At 40.1% G+C, this 17,750-nt stretch overlaps 1 protein-coding gene across 3 annotated transcripts in view; it reads left to right on the forward strand.

The window, feature by feature from the left end:
- FRMPD4 (FERM and PDZ domain containing 4) overlaps positions 1–17,750 on the forward strand; it is a 566,058-nt gene that overhangs the window by 372,377 nt on the left and 175,931 nt on the right. The gene's annotated exons all lie outside the window — the stretch shown is intronic.

The following is a 17,750-nucleotide window of genomic DNA, read 5'->3' on the forward strand; positions in this document are numbered from 1 at the left end:
TATAATGAACTGTGAAAGAGTGGGTGGCTGAAATACAGAACTTTATTTCTCACAGTGCTAGAGTCTGTGAAATCCAAGATCAGTGGGCTAGTGGCTCAGCTGTTGAGCCTCGGCCTTTCCCTCAGGGTGTGATCCCTGGTCTTGGATCAGTCCCGCATTGGGCTCCTTGCAGGGAGCCTGCTTCTCTCTATGTGTATGTTTATGCTTCTCTCACTGTGACTCTCATGAATAAATAAATTAAAAAAATAAAATAAAAAAAGAAAAGGACAACAGTTGTTGGTATTGTCAGAAAAATATGAAATACATTTGTTTGAGCAACTGAGAATATTCTTTAAGAATTACGGGAGATGTCAAAGAAAAGTTGGTCAAAAAAAAGAATTGGTCAGTTTACTATTATTACCATTTAAGCCAGGGGAAATGAGAGATTCGGATAGGAAGAGAGAAACTGGACTGGAAGGAAAGTCTCAGGAAAGAATGTCCTTTTAAGAAATGGTGAGAGAGCCAGAAATAGAAGGAAAGAGAAAGAAGTATAAAGAATTTGATGTGCACTGCCATGTTTGCTATAAGAACAGCATCAATAAATAAGAGTTGTTGGTGTGGTTGTGGCTGTTGATGCATAAAGCTTAGAGTTGTAGATAGAAATATTGATATTGGGACGCCTGGGTGGCTCAGTGGTTTAGCGCCTGCCTTTGGCTCGGGTTGTGATCCTGGAGTCTCAGGATCAAGTCCTGCATCGGGCTCCCTGTGTGGAGCCTGCTTCTCCCTCTGCCTGTGTCTCTGCCTCTCTCTCTCTCTGTCTCTGTGTGTGTGTGTGTGTGTGTGTGTGTGTCTCTCATGAATAAATTTTAAAAATCTTTTTTAAAAAAGAAATATTGATATTACCATAGCTCTTGATTCAGATACAGATGTAGTTGTGGATATTGGTATAAATGGATATAGAAGATACATATAGATGATCCCTATGTGCGCATATAGGACAGTACATATAGAGGAGTATAACCTTGTCTGCCCAGGAGCATCCTGGTTTATGAGTATTGTTCTGACATAATTAACGGACAGCACCTCCTTTTCCTCTTCACATGATCTAATTTTGGATAAAGCAAGTTTAGAAAATTATTGCGAGACCAAAGATTTCATTAAACCATGACAACCGACCTGAGAGATAGTGAGCTACATTGGGGAATTGACTCTTTGAGAAAAAGGTGAGATTCGCTGGAACTGAGATTGCCACATCCTCTGGATAGTCAGAGTAGCATTTGTTCCACATCATCAGACTATAAAGCCTCGCTTGTCTGTGCTTTGTAATGGAGTCTAATGCATGTTAAGCCTCCTATATTCCATAGCCTTCATCGCCACCCCTGGAATCACCCAGCCCTATTAAAGTGTGTCCAGCTCTACTCACCTCCACCTTTCCCTGGCTTACCCTCCCCATTCAGCATCATTAGAAATGGCCCATCCACCTGGTCATCTGGTCATGCACTTCCTTGAAAAGCACTCCTTGCCCCAGCCAACATGCCTCCACCAAACATTTATTGAACACAAGTGTATGCTGAGGATACCGAGATTAGTAAGACAATGTCTTACCTTTTATGATCTTAGAGTATGGTGCAAGCGATAGGTGTCCCATCATTCTCGACTGTGCAAGGTCTGTTTAACCTCCTCAGAGACATAAAATATATGTCATAGAGACTAGGGAGCACTGTGTGTTCCTAATACACCATTTTTTCATTAAACGGAGTAAAAACATTCTCGTTGGCCTGTGCAAGTGGGGAGGATTCATGTAAAAAAAAATGTCCTTCATAAATTTGGAACTTTGGCTTTTGAGGATTGAACAGAAAATTAAAACATGGTCAAAATAAATATTAGAACACTGTTGGCAAGATAGATGTTTATGAACAGCCAGCCCAGTTGGAGTCTGGGGATAGCAATCGGGGGCGGGAAAGGAGACTGGAGGGTCATTGCAAAAATACATGCCCTGATTTTTCAAGTTCTACATTTGAGAACCTTGCTTTTTTTCCCCCCCTTCTTCTTCTTTTCTTTTTTTCTCCTCTTCTTTTTTGGCCTGTTGGATTTCTGGATACCTTCACCCTGTGAGTCTACAAAAAGTAGCCCTGCTTGCTTATTGGACAAGACACACTGTTCTATTACTCTGCCAGCAATTCCCATGGTGGGCAATTAAACTGAGTCACTATCTTCTGAATGCAAGAGAGTTCAGTCCCGAATCCTGAATAGTGTAGATTCATAATGAGATGTGGAAACTTCCACTTTGTTCTCCAGTGTGGACATTGCCAGTCTTGGGAGTAGTTTAGGCATTCCCATCTTCTAGCCAGTCCAGTGGTCAGTGTGAAATGCATTTTTGACTTATCTAGCTCCAGAAAAGAATAATCTAAGGAAATTTAATCAGATTATGTCTTCCATCTCTCAGTTTTATTAATAACTACAAGCAGAATAGTCAAGTCACCATGATCAACTGTATTATCATGGAATAGAGAAATAGCAAATCCTTACCCCATCCTTCAGCTGGAGCCACAGAGTATTTTCCCTAGGCTTTACCTAGTGTAATTCAAATATCCCCAACAAGTCACAAGCAACTGATTATTCACAAGTATTATATGGTTCTCTTAAGGTTATTTTTGAGGTGTTTTTCCCTTGATTTTCACCCCAAGATTTCATAAGAGAGTCTGGCTCATATTCTGTGGATAAATCCCTCCATTTCTCTCTCATCAGTTTTTTAAATCTTTTCCTTTTGTAAAAAATTAAAGTTGTAAAGTTGGATTTGGATATTGGCGGTAGCACCCACTATCCCCTGTATTATTTTCATATTTGAAATAGACATCAGTTTCCTGCTTCATCAATCCGACATTATTAATAGACATCCAACAAAGGACAAATGGATCTGAGTGATTACATAAGTTGTCACCCTTTGATTCTGGGAATGAAATGCAAAAGTTTTTTGTGGAAATTGAAAGGTGTGCCAAGGATGGAAATAGGAGAGATTTATTTGAGTTGGGTTGCTATATTATTTTGTGACTTTTTAACTGTAGAAAGAGTTACAAATTGGCATTATGTTAGAAAAGAAGCAGTTTGCCTCATTTTTTGTGTTTGTGATGAAGAATTCTTAAATAAAACATATTGCTTCCAAGCATACACAATGAATTCTTCATAAAATGCAAATAATTGCCTCATGGCAAAAGCAAATGCCATTGAGTTAAATGAGTTCCTGAGGATCCCAAGCATCCATTTAAGCGAGGGAGGTATATTATAATTTTGGAATTGGAGGAACAAAGTAAAAGTGATAATATCATTACATGCAATGAAAGGTAATTATGTCCTGTCAACGCACCAGCTTCCCTGGTTGAACGTTAGGGGCTGTTTATTCCCTTCATTGGAGCAGATTTGTTTTCTTTTGGATCTGACAAAGCACCTATCTGCTGAGTTAATAATTACTGCTCCCAGCTGGAAGGTACGTTTGCAGAGTTGATGGAAGGGCTTTGAAAAGTAAGGCTCTGAAATGACTCTATCATTCCTGTTCTAACTTGGCATATGGCAAAAAGAGCTGCGCTACACAGTCTTCTCCTGTATCAGAGTCTGTTTCCATTTTCTTGTGTATTTGCTCTAGAAATGTGGCTGGTTTACTTAATGTGTCCATCTCTCTTGTATAAACCCCTCAAACCCCTGGCTTTTTTTTTTTTTTTTTTTTTTTTTTTTTTTTTTTTTTTTTTAGTCTAGGAAGCCAAAGAATCTGAAGGTTTTGTCGTTATCTGAATTTCCTTGGGCTACTTAACTACAGAGAGTTGGCTTTTGCCCGCTTAAGGGAGCTGTGGACAGCAGGCAAGGTGGTGAACAAGATCCATTCCTTCTTCTCCTGATTTTTTTTTTTTTGCAGCCTCTAGGGATGTACATGAATTGGGTCACAGAGGCCATTTAGGATCACAGGGACAGCCAAACCATGAAAAAGAGAAGCACCTGGGTGACCAGGTTTCTGTCACAGCCTGTAATTGAAATACTAGCTTGAGGCTGCTACCACCTCTTGATTCTTTTGAGTAGCCTTTGGAGCTCTTCTTTCTGGATTGAGCCAACACTTGCAGAGAGCAATTTTGATGTCCTCGCCTAAGGCTGGGGCACAGGCAGGAAATTTTGGCCTCTGCCAAATGCCAACTGGCGGCTGTGGGTGTTTTTGCCAAGTAAATCGGCTGAACTGAAGAGGACATAGTATCACCCTTGTGGCAGGTGTCTTTATGTCTGCACTCCTACAGAAGAGGAGAGGAGGGCTGGATATACAGTGTCTCGCTGCGGTGCCCTAGGGGACCGAGACCCCACTCCCTGCCAAGCCCTTGTCTTCTATTGCTTCTCAAAGCCTGAATAACACCTTGTTATCAATGGCCATTTTCTGGAGGAGAGTCTCTTCCATTGCAGCACTGGTGAGCTGTGGCATTACTTTTCTATGCCGGTGGACACACTGATCAGCCTGAGTCAAGAGTAGGCATATCTCTTGGTTGTTTCATGGAGCGTGCCACTCACCTGCCCCAGAAGCTCATGGTTGACAATAGCAGTTCAGACTGTGATGCCAGGAGAGACTCTCTAAGAAGACTAGTTGATCTTAAAGGGTACTGGTCAGTACAAAGGGCCGACCCCAGAATTGTCAGCACCCGTTGCCAAATGAAAACAGAGTCCCCTTCCTCAAAAAACAAGATAAACATTCTCAGGAAGCTCCTAAAATCTACAGGTTTTCCCTTTCCTTCGTGGTCTGCAAATATTTCATAATTTTGTATTGGCCATTTGACACCAGTCTAAGAAGTTAAAATTAAAAGTTTGAATTATTATCATGGGTATTATTGATCATCCTTCTATGGTACAAAGTGAGCTTTGTATGCAAATATAAGGGCTTTTCGCTCAATATGCAGAATTGGCGAAGTTATAGGATTTGTATCTCATAGCTTATACATTTTATACGTTTTGCATTCCAACCTGGAAAGTCAAACTGGGGGAACCCTGGGTGGCGCAGCGGTTTAGCGCCTGCCTTTGGCCCAGGACGCGATCCTGGAGACCCCGGATCGAATCCCACATCGGGCTCCCGGTGCATGGAGCCTGCTTCTCCCTCTGCCTATGTCTCTCTGCCTCTCTCTCTCTCTCTCTGTGACTATCATAAAAAAAAAAAAATTAAAAAAAAAAAGTCAAACTGGTACACAAAATTAATTTCACTTCTTGGCGTGAATGCACTCTAGCAAAGCTCCCTACTTTTGGCTTACTATTGGGCACAGTAGAATTGAAAGTAAAAGGAACTATGTTTTGTCCTATCGTTCGCTTTTCTTCTCTGTCATCATTTTCAGTAGGTTGATGGCCAATCCAGGGAAGGAAGACAAGTCAGAAAGGGTGTGACAAGATTGCTTGATCATTCATGTTTCTTTGACGAGTAAAGATTGATTAACCTTCAGCCCCCACCTCTTGATTTTTGTTTCTTAACTTTTTTTTTTTCAATAAAGGCCAAGCAAGGAGGACAAATTGCTTCTAGCTATTGACTCGTTCAAAAAGTCATCTCTCTGCCTTGTTAAGGATGGGTTTTCTCACCAAAAGATTCACACTTTCCTTCCTCCACCCATAGCCTTTATTTCTTTGTTATTATTAGTTTATTTATTTATTCATGAGAGACACACAGAGAGGTAGAGACATAGGCAGAGGGAGAAGAAAGGTTCCCTATGGGGTACCCGATGCGGGACTCCATCCTAGGACCATGACCAGTCCTGATGCGGGACTCCATCCTAGGACTCCATCAAGGATCATGATCTGAGCCAAAGGCAGACACTCAACCACTGAGCCACCCAGTTGCCCCCATAGCCTCTATTTCTGTAAGCCAAGTCAGCAAACCTTTTCTGTAAAAGGTCACATAGTAAATATTCTAGGCTTTGGAAGCAATGTGATCTGTGTCACAACACAAAGCAGTGTGACTCTTCCATTGTAGCGAATGCAGCCATCATAAATATGTAAATAAATTGATGGGGTTTTTTTCTAATAACATTTTATTTACAAAAAGAAATCGGTACCCACAACGGTCCTATGGCATGTAATTGTTTCCCAAACTGTTCCCTATAATATCTTCATTTGATCCCATTCTTGTATTTCTGATTCACTATTTGATAAATGCATAAAACCCTCCCATAAAATGGGAAGCTGCCATTTATTTTATGTATGACTGAAATTATGGCAGACATTGGTAAAGTGACTTTTCTGAGGTTGTATTATGAGTAATGCAAACTTCCATGGTGTTTCTACTGTCCACAGGAACTCCTTGCACAGCTCTTACAACCATTACCTACCTCTAAAGAGTGTGGTAGGGTTATTAACATCATCAAAACCCAACAGAAAGGTAAAACCTTCCCTATGTGAATATCGTGGCTCCCCCTTCCTTGTGATGGGGGCTGAGGGAAAGGAGTGTGCTGATCACAGGCTTTGCAGCTGCGCCCACCAACACCCAGCACCTTTGTGGGAGGGGCTGTAGGGGAGGCAGTGATAGCAACAGAAACCCAGTCACAATGGAATGCCAAATGCAAGTGCAAATAATTATTAGGGATGTGAAAATTACATAGCAACTTGTTGTCACCAGTGGTCGACAGAGAAACAGCCGCATTATACTTTGAAAAAGTTAATTGTCCATAGTGTTTTGAAGTCACACTGCTCATTTTACTGGAGGAATTTTATAAAGCTCCCAAATAAAAATCCCCAATTCATTTCTGGTGGTGTTCTCTTCTAAGTTATTCTCTTGGCTTCCATGATACCACCCCTTCCTTTTTTCTCTAAAGCCATTCCTTCTCTTATCTCCTCAGCTAGTTCTTATTTTTTTAGTTCAATGATTAAAGTTCCATTTCTCACCGTACTAAGCCTACATTTCTACTTAGAACTTCCAAAATATTAAATGGATTTATTAATTTCATTATATCGATACCATTTAATTTCAGTCCAAAAATTCCTGGAAACTCATGATGGTTCATCTACAAATTAATCAGGGTTGGTTTTTAAGTCAATGACTTAAAATAACCTGTTAACTTTCTGCTTTAGGAAATTCACTAACAGAATTTGAGCACATTGATAAAGCATATATTTCTTAATAAAACCTTGAGACCTTGAAAAATCATCACATTCTGGTCACTGCTTCATACCTTATTGTGTCCGTTTATCAGATATTCAAAATTTAGAAGGTAATGAAGGTGAGTTTCTAGGGTAGTGTAATTACATTGTAAGGCACAGAAATTGGGTGATAAAAACTAAAAACTCTTGGGCTAAGATCCCAGCTCTTCCTAGTACTAGTTGTGTAATGGTGGGTAATCGTTAGGTACTGTGGGCCTGGCCTCACATTTATCATTATAAAATAGTGTGTTTGAACTAGAAAACAGTACCATTTGGCAATTTAGCAAGTTACAATCAGCAGAAAACTTTTAACAAATTTAGCTTTAACTATGAAACGAATTTTTTGGTTTGTATCACTAAAACATAGCAGTAAGATGCTCATAGCCTAGAGGAGCCTAAGAAGGTAGGAGTACTAAATGTGATGCCATATCTCGGATGGCATCCTAGAACAGAGAAATGACATTAGGTGTAGAACCTAAGGAAATCTGAATGAAATGTTAACTTTAATTACTAATAATATATCAGTATTAGTTCACTGATTGTGACAAATTTACCAGGCTACCATAAGATGTTAACATTAGTCAAAACTGAGAGTGCCAGATGAATGGGAACTCTGTAATTTTCTTTTTTTTTTTTAATTCTATTTATTTATTCATGAGAGACCCAGAGAGAGAGAGAGGCAGAGACACAGGCAGAGGGAGAAGCAGGCTCCATGCAGGGAGCCCGACGCAGGACTCGATCCCGGGTCTCCAGGATCAGGCTCTGGGCTGAAGGCAGCGCTAAACCACTGAGCAACCCGGGCTGCCCAAACTCTGTAATTTTCTATAACAGTACAAGTGTTCTACAATAAATTGGATATAAGAAATACTCACAGTGGTGGGATAACAGTCAAAGAAGCTTTATGACTTCACTCTCCCACATAGAAACTGTTTCTATATGGAACACAATTTACCTTTGTGAGAGGTCTCTAGACCAGTTAGGAAGTAATAGTACCCTAACCAGTATAAAAGAAAGAAAAACTTCTAGTAACTGGGTTATTAGTTCAATTCTTGTTTTGCATCCTTGGCCATGTTCCTCCCTCTGTGTGACCTAACATTGTGCAACCAGGAAGATACCTGCGCTACAGATTCTTTCTTTCTTTCTTTTTTTCTTTCTTTCCTTCTTTCTTTCTTTCTTTCTTTCTTTCTTTCTTTCTTTCTTTCTTTCTTTCTCTTTCTTCTTTCTTTTTTAAAGATCTTATTTATTAATTTGACAGAAAGAGATAGAGAACACAAGTAGGCAGAGGGACAGGCAGAGGGAGAGGGAGAAGCAGGCTCCTTGCTGAGTAGGAAGCCCGATTCGGGGCTCAATCCCAGGACCCAGGGACACAAACAGTATAGCATATCATGCACCCAATGTTCTAGCTGGTTTGGGGGCTCCCTCCAGGACTGTAATCTGTTTCACCTGCCATGGTGTGCTGATTGGTCTGAAAGTGTCATTTGGAAGCTGATGACACCAGATGCTATCACTATTGCATCTTAGAACTACAGTTCCTGGGGCTGGTGTCAGCAGGAGCAAAAGACTGTGGGCTTCTGAGAAGAAGTAGGAATAAGCTGCCCACTGAATTTAAGATGACTAAAATGATATGCACAGATCCAGAGAAGAAACATCCTCAGAATATGTTTCAATCTGGGCTGATCAGGAAAGTATTTTTCTAAACAAAGCCGGTGTATAAAGGCTGGAAGAGATTTTTTTTTTTTCTCAAATGCCTGTCTCAACAACAACAAAAAATTGTAGCATACTAAGAAACAAGGACATATGAACCATGCAAAGCAACAAAATTAAATGTTTTCAACTGACTCTAGGGCACCTGGGTGGCTCAGGTTGGGCGCCTGCCTTTAGCTCAGGTCGTGATCCCAGAGTCTTGGGATCGAGTGCCACGTCGGGCTCCCGGTGCATGAAACCTGCTTCTCCTTCTGCCTGTGTCTCTGCCTCTCTCTCTCTCTCTCTTTCTCTCTCATGAATGGATGAATAAAATCTTTGAAAAAAAAGAAAGAAACTGTTTCTAATATACATCCATGTGCATGGCTTTGTTTTACATGTCAAAATACCGGTCATGAAAATGCTCAGTGAGCCAAATGAGAACAGAGTTAGCAACTAAACAAAATAAGGAAAACAATGCATGAACAAAGTGAGAATTTCACTAAAGAGATATAAGCTATAAGACACTCCAATTGGAAATTCTGGTGTTGAAATGAAAGGTATGCTGGAGGAGTTGACAGCAGACTTGATGAGGCAGAAAAAAACTGGTGTGAAATTGAAGACAGGTCATTTGAAATGGTGGAGTCAAAGGAGCAAAAAGAAAAGTGTAGTAAGAAGAAAAATGAAGAGAGCCTTAGAGATTGTGGGACCCGAATCCACATTATATGCATTAGGGAAGTTTAAAAAGAGGGTCAAAAAAATAAATATAAAAAGAGGGTCAGAGTTGGACATAAATATTACTTGAACAAGTGACTGTGGAAACTTCCCAAATTTGAGGAAAGGAATGTACGTAGTAATTGAAGAAATTAGACTCAATTAACATCAGGATAAGTCCAAGAAGACATATAGTCAGTCAGATGATAATCAAACTGCTAAAGTTGAAGGCAAAGAGAGAACCTTAGACAGGAAGAGAAAAACAGCTCATCACACACAAGGAGGTTTTATAAGGTTATAGGTGGATTCCTCTGTAAAAACATTGTAGACTACGATGTGTGAAATGATATATTCAAATTGCTAAAATAAAAAATAATTTTCAACCAAGAATAATGTATCCAGGAAAACTGTCCTTCAAAAAAGAAGGAATTGGGGCACCAATTGGGCTCAGTCCATTAAGCATCTGCCTTTGGCTTAGGTCATGATCTCAGGGTCCTGAGATTGAGTCCCACATTAGGTTCCCTGCTCAGGGGGGAGCCTGCCTCTCCCTCTACTGCTCTTCCTGCTTGTACTTGCTCTCTCTATGCCAAATAAATAAATGAAGTCTTTTTTGAAAAATGAATTAAGACATTCTAAGAAAAATTATTTAAGAAATGGTAAAAGGAGTCCTTGAAGGTGAAAGAATGTATACCTTAATGCAAAGTGAAACGAAATTATAAAGTTCTTCATGAAAGGAGAACATAAATAGCATCTTCTATTAATAGTGTCTCCATGTATCAATTCAGTTTTAATTCCTGTATAGAATTTAAATGATAAAAACATTAATAAATGACAAATCTATGCAAATGAATATACAATATTTAAAAATGTGATTTGTGATATCAGTAACATAATGTGCCAGGGCAGTGTAGAGCTGTTTTAGTGTTTTTTCTATGCAATTGAAATTAAGGTTTTATCTGTTTGAAATAGAATGGTATAATACTACAATGTTTTATGTAATTGTAATGATTACCACAAAGAAATTATCTATAAAATAGAAGAAAAAAGTAATGAGAAGGGAATGAAAGCATGTCAGTACAAAATCTCAATGAAACACAGTGAATGGTGGTACGAGAGAGAAGGATGGACAAAAAGATAACACTTTAAATAGCAATTGTGCATCCTATATCAATAATTACTTGAAGTAAAAATAGGTTAAACTCCCCAATCAAAACACATAATTAGCAAGAAGGTATCTTAGAAATGGAGAGTCTGCTTATATGCAGTGTATAAGAAACTCACTTTTGATTTCACGAGAAATAACGTGAAAGTTTGAGAAAAATTGCATTGAAATGGTATCGAAAGAGCTGAGGAGTGGCTATGCTAGTATCAGACAAAGTCAGTTACATATTGTTTTTTAGATTTTTATTTTTTATTTATTTGAGAGAGAAAGAGAGGGAGGGAGAGAGAGTGAGAGTGAGAGAGAGAGCATGAGCAGGAGGAGGGGCAGAAAGAGAAGCCACCCAGGAACCCCCAAAGTCCATTTTAAGTCAAAAACTATTTAAAAATAACAAAACAAAACAATTTCAAGAGACAAAGAGGGATGTTATGTTAGCATAAAATGACAATTCACCAAGAAGACAAAATCCTTACAAATATTCATACAACAAACATAACTAAGCTCCTAAATACATGAATCACCTATTAGCAGAATTCAAGAAAGAAATATGTAGCAACACAGTGGTTTTTGGAGACTTCCAGCAGCCCACTTCATTTTTTTTAAGATTTTATTTATTTATTCATGAGAGAGACAGAGAGAGAGGCAGAGACACAGGCAGAGGGAGAAACAGTTCTCCACGCAGGGAGCCCGACGTGGAACTCGATCCCGGGTCTCCAGGATCAGGTCCTAGGGCTGAAGGCGGCGCTAAACCGCTGAGCCACCCTAGCAGCCCACTTCAATCATGGGTAAAACAGAAAGAAGATAAATAAAGAAATAGACTAATTGCACCTAGAAGTCATACACAGAATACTCTAGCAGAGAACAGCACAATATACATTCTTCTCAACGAACCTTTCAAACATTATCCAAGGTAGGCTACATGTTAGGTCCTCAGAGAAGGCTCAGCAAATTCTAAAGTGTGAAATTATGCAAAATCTCTTTTCTGATTAAACTGGAATGGAACTAGAAATCATCAGAAGAAGGAAAAGGGGATGGCTAATGGATATGTGAAAATTAAACAATGCATTTAACCAACCAATTGGTCAAAGAAAATGTATCAAGGGAAATTATAAACTACCTTGTGAGAAATGAATGTGAAAACTCAACATATTAAAACTTATGAGATGCACTGAATTCAGAACCTAAGAGGGATGTTAGTAGCTTCAAAATGTACATTAAAAAAAAGAAAAATTTCTGAAATGTATAAACTACATTTATACCTTGAGCTAGAACGTGAAATAATTAGTCCTAAAGCTAGCAAAAGGAAGGAAACAATAAAGACGAGTGCACAAATTAATGAACTGGGAAATAGCAAAGGAAGAGAAAAAATTCAATAAAACCAAAGTTGTGATTTTTTTTTAAAAAGATCATAATCAGGGCAGGCCGGGTGGCTCAGTGGTTTAGAGCCGCCTTTGGCTCAGGGCGTGATCCTGGGGACCTGGGATCGAGTCCCGCATCGGGCTCCCTGCATGGAACCTGCTTCTCCCTCTGCCTGTGTCTCTGCCTCTCTCTGTGTGTGTGTCTCTCATGAATAAATAAATAAAATCTTTAAAAAAAAAAAAGGAAAAAAAAGATCACAATCCTTGGCAAGCTATTATCTTGTTTAAGAAAAAGGAGAGAAGCTCTTTTTCTCTTCCAGTCCGAGGCGCTTGGGGAGCCGCGGGCTTTGGTGCAGGCATGGCCAAGCCCAAGAACCACACCACGCACAACCAGTCACGAAAATGGCACAGAAATGGCATCAAGAAACCCCAGTCACAAAGATACGAAATATCTTAAGGGGGTAGACCCCAAGTTCCTGAGGAACATGCGCTTTGCCAGGAAGCACAAGAAGGGCCTGAAAAGATGCAGGCCAACAATGCCAAGGCCATGACTGCACGTGCCGAGGCTATCAAGGCCCTTGTCAAGCCCAAGGAGGTTAAGCCCAAGATCCCAAAGCGCGGCAGCTGCAAGCTCAGTCGACTTGCTCTGCCGGCCAAAGGCCAAGGCCAAGGCTCAAACCAAGGCCCAGGCTGCAGCTGCAACCCCAGCTCCGGCTCCTGCTTCTACTCCTGCAGCGCAGGCTCCCAAACGGTGCCCAGGCCCCCACAAAGGCTCCAGTGTAGAGGCTTCTGTCTGCATGGGCCTGGTGTCCTGCTGTGCTATTTGTACAAATAAACCTGCGGCAGGATCTGTCAAAAAAAAAAAAAAAAAAAGAAAAGAAAAGAAAAAAGGAGAGAAGCCTTCAATATCTAAACTCAGAAATGGGGCTTCTGCATGGCTCAGTTGGTTAAGGGTCTGCTTCAGCTCAGGTCATGATCCCCTGGGATCTAGTCCTGTGTTGGGGTCCCTGCTCCTCAGGGATCCTGCTTCTCCCTCTCCTTCTGCCTGCCACTCCCCAGGCTTGTGTGCTCTTTCTCTCTCACTTTCAAATGAATAAATGAAGTCTTTTATTTTTTTTTAATTTTTATTTATTTATGATAGTCACACAGGGAGAGAGAGAGAGAGGCAGAGACACAGGCAGAGGGAGAAGCAGGCTCCATGCACCGGGAGCCTGACGTGGGAATTCGATCCCAGGTCTCCAGGATCGCACCCTGGGCCAAAGGCAGGCGCCAAACCACTGCGCCACCCAGGGATCCCTAAATGAAGTCTTTTTAAAAAATATCCCATTTGCAGATATATAGAGGTCAAACAGTGTTTACCAGCGTCTGCAGTGAGAACAGAAAGTTGTTGTTTAATACGTATAACGCTTTTGTTCTGAACAGAATCTCGATTCTGGAAATGTTTCCCAACAATGTAATTCTACATAACACTAGTGAACTCGGCGCCTTAAGATGCTTAAGAAGGAACATTTTATGATACGTGTTTTTCACCGTGATAAAAAAAATATATATATATACATGCAAAGTACTAGCACCAGCTTCACAAGAGCTTTAACAAGCACCCAGCGTCATCAGAGCTTCCCCCCATCTCCGGATTCTCTTTTCTGCCTTCACCCTCCAGTTTCATACCTCACAGAGGCAACTCTTCCCATTCTCGCAGTCACCATTCAAAAGAGAGATAAGCAGCCTCCCAGCATGCTCGGAATCAGTCCCTGGTTTCTCACTGGTCCAACTGGTGTAGGCCACATACCCCAACTTCAACAAATCACAGTGGTTGGACATATGGGAAATGTCGATTGACCTAAAACAAACAGGGCTTACCCTGAAAGTGCCAGTGGAATCAATCCTTGCCTTACCACTTGGGAGAGAGGTCGTTTTCCTACCAGGCGTCTGCAAACTTTTTGTATTGGGCCACATTATAAATATTTTTCCTTTGTGGGTCATATGTGGTTTCCCCTGCAGCTATTAATCTCTCCAATGGTAGCATGAAAGCAGCCATAGACCTTAAATAAAGGAGTGTGGCTGCATTCCAATAAAACTTTACAGATACTAAAACTTGGATTTCATATAATTTCATCTATCATGAAATGTCATACTCACTTTGTTTTTTCTTAACCATTTAAAAATGTAAAACCATCTTAGCTCACAGATGGCTGGTAGGATTTGGCCCACAGGCTGTAGTTTGCAGATTCCCTGTTCAAGATAATCTGTCCAAATGCCTTTTAGCTCTTGAAAGAAGGCATTTGTGTCTCAGTTGCAACAAGGCATTTGGAAGGTCATGCAATAATCTCTTTTCCTTTTCCCTTGTGTGCTGAATTGTCATAATTCCTTGGTCGCCACAGGACACTTTGTACATACAGGACAGTGTACTGTTAAATATTAGAGATATATGACTCTTCTCCACTATTATTGGAAATTAAAGAGATACCTTCAAATCTGCAGGAACAATGAATTGACTTAGGTTAAAACTGTTTTCATGTGGCAATGCAATTGTTCTCCTATTTTTGTTGACTTTTCCTCATGTCCTTTTGTCTAGCTTAAGTATTTAGAGGACTGAAACAGTCTTCAGAAAGATCTCTCTCTTAATGGCTTTATTTTCCAGTCATTGATCAGAGTGCCATTATGTAAATGATTGAAGTGAGTATTCAAAATGTGGGTTTCAAGATCTTTAGTGTCATAGGGTGACACTGCAGAGAGAGGAATTAGAGATAGAGCTCAACAGTAAGTAGCAGAGGAAGAATAAAGTCAAGGAAGCTTTTAATTTCCTTCAAGGGGAGGGTTTGGCTCTATCTCTGGAGGAAGATGAAAAGAAAACAGGCTTGGGAGAAAGCAAACTTGATTGGAATAGCTTGGTGCTGTGGGAGGGCAATGATCTGTTTTAGAACTAAAATTGGCAGCCGTGGAATGATTTGGTCAAATGTGTTTTGGCAGCCTTTGAATTGTTGTCCAAATACTTTAGCACATATAATGACTTTTTAAATTTGTTCCCTCTTTATGACCCTCCTACTTCTAAAAAAAAAAAAAAAAATGTGAGCCTCAACTCATTTGTGGAGCTCTCAATTTGAATTAAAGTCGTGCAGCATTTGGCATCTTGTGTACTAGTTTGTGGCATCTTTGTGATATTATTCACGGTTCTCAGGGCCCCGTGATAGGGTTAGATTTCAAGCACAATTTGGCTCGTTGTCCATGGTCCGATTGCGGGGGCCTGAGTTTGAGGTTGTCCATGCTAAAAGTCACCTGATTGAGTGGCAGTCCACTGAATAGTTGTTTCTCAGGTATAATTCTCACACAGGGTCAAAAGGCCACTTACGGGGACAGGACTGTGAAGGGTTAGGTGAAATTCACATGCATTGACAAAAATGTGCGTACGAAATAGACATCTAGCTGTATAGCTCTTCACAAGCTTACTTGGCCTAATCCCAACGCACAAATATTATAAACTGCAGAATGTTATTATAGCAGTTGCTTAAAAAGGAAGATTTCCACGTGAATAGTATGCAGTACCTCCTTTCAAGCTCTCTTGAGCCACAATTACGAGATAGACTCGAGGAAAGTACAGAGTGTTAGTTTGGATCCTAAATCTAAGTGTTCCCATCATGGTCTTGCTGATTTTCTGTTTTCTCTGGCCGTCGTTGTTGCATTTTTCTTTAATTTCTTTTATTTTCTAAATTGGAGGATTCCTGCCTCGCCCAGTGTCTTGTTGACACAGGTTTCATCTTTCAATGTGCCTAATAGTATGATTAGGAAAGCATTTAGTTGGGGTTGGTAGAATTATAAATAAATTAAAAGCTAATAGTCTCTAACAAGATCCTTATGGATTTAGGAAAAAAAGAGAAACGGGTTAAGTGTTAAGGTTGCTTATATCTCTATCATCTGATCAAATAGTCTTTGGGTTTCCATTAACTATGTCCTTTCCAATTCTTAATTTTTAAAAAAGATTTTAGTTATTTATTCATGAGAGACACGGGGGGCGGGGCAGAGACACAGGCAGAGGGAGAAGCAGGCTCCCTGCAGGAAGCCCAATGTGGGACTCAATCCTGGGGCTCCGGGATCATGCACTGGGCCAAAGCCAGACGCTCAACTGCTGAGCCACACAGGTGTCCCCAGTTCTTAATTTTTGTATTCCAAATAATTGCCTTTATATGAAAGTGGCTTGCAAATAGTATTATTACTTAGTGTTTTTAATTTTTGTGGGGGAAAAAAAGCTAAGATGGAGGAAATCTTGGTGGTTAAGCATGAGAGCACTGGAGTTAAGCTGCCTGGCTTTGCATCTTTCACTTTCTGGTCATATGATTTTTGACAAGATACCTAATTTTTCTCTGTCTTCATTTAGTCATCTGTCAAAAGGGCATAATAGTAGTTTTTATTTCATTGACTTTTAGGAGGGTTAAATGCTTTATTGATGTTATGTGTTAAAAATAGTAAATATTCAAGAATTATTATTATTATTTCCATTGGGAATAGATCAAGTTGTAGAAAAAGTAAGGAAGCCTCCCTCTCCCTGCAGACATCAAGGTAAATATCACCACTGGGAATGGTGTCTTAAGACATGTGATGTGTACTTTTCTAATACCTGTCTTTTTGAAATATTCATGTTTATAAATAAAGCATTATATTAGTAAGGTATATTAGCATTCTACAGAGAAGCAGAACCCATAGGATATATAGAAAGATATAGAAAGATTTATTGTGGGCAGCCCAGGTGGCTCAGTGGTTTAGCGCCGCCTTCAGCCCAGGGTGTGATCCTGGAGACCCAGGATCAAGTCACATGTCGGGCTCCCTGCATGGAGTCTGCTTCTCCCTCTGCCTGTGTCTCTGCCTCTCTCTGCCTCTCTCTGTCTCTCTCATGAATAAATAAATAAAATCTTTTTTTTAAAAAAAGAAAGATGTATTGTGAATAATTAGCTAATATGATTGAGAAGACTGAGAAGCCACATGATCTGTTATATGCAAGCTGGAGTCTCCAAAAAGCAGTGGTGTAATTTCAGTCCAAACTGCATCAAACTGTATCACTTTTGTACATACCAGTCTGAATCTGAAGGCCTGAGATTCTGGACCGTCAATTTCCTAGAACAGGAGAAGAGATGGATGTTCTTGCTCAACCACAGTCAATCAGTTTGCCCATTATTCCTCTCTTTGTTCTGTTTAGACCCTCAGGGGATTGGATCATGCCTACCTACATTGGTTTGAGTGTTTTTGTTTATGTAGTCTCATTATTGAAATGGCAAGCACATCTGGAAACATCCTCACAGACACACCTGGATGTAATGTCTAGCAGGTATCTGGGCATGTCTTAGCCCAGTCCAGTTGACATAAAAGGAACAGAGCTCAAAGGAGAAACAAGAAAATTGCAATGATAGTAGAGAACTACAATGCCCCCACTTTCACCAGTGGATGGATTCAGCAGACAGAGGAATAATGGGGAAATAGTGGTCTTTTATAACCCTGTGGACCAGGTGTACCTAACAGACATATGCAGACATGTCTTCCTTCCAGTAGCAGCAGAAGAGTACATATTCTTCTCAGTCAGTCATGGAGCATTTTCCAAGATGGAGTCAAAGTTGGGCTTCGGTACATATCTTCACCAACTTGAGAAGATTGAAATCATATCTAGTTTCTTCCCCAGACAGAATGATATGAAACTAGAAAGCAATAGCAGAAAGAAAATGGGAAATTCA

The sequence above is a fragment of the Canis lupus genome, chromosome X, assembly GCF_011100685.1.
Source record: "Canis lupus familiaris isolate Mischka breed German Shepherd chromosome X, alternate assembly UU_Cfam_GSD_1.0, whole genome shotgun sequence".
NCBI lineage: Eukaryota > Metazoa > Chordata > Mammalia > Carnivora > Canidae > Canis > Canis lupus.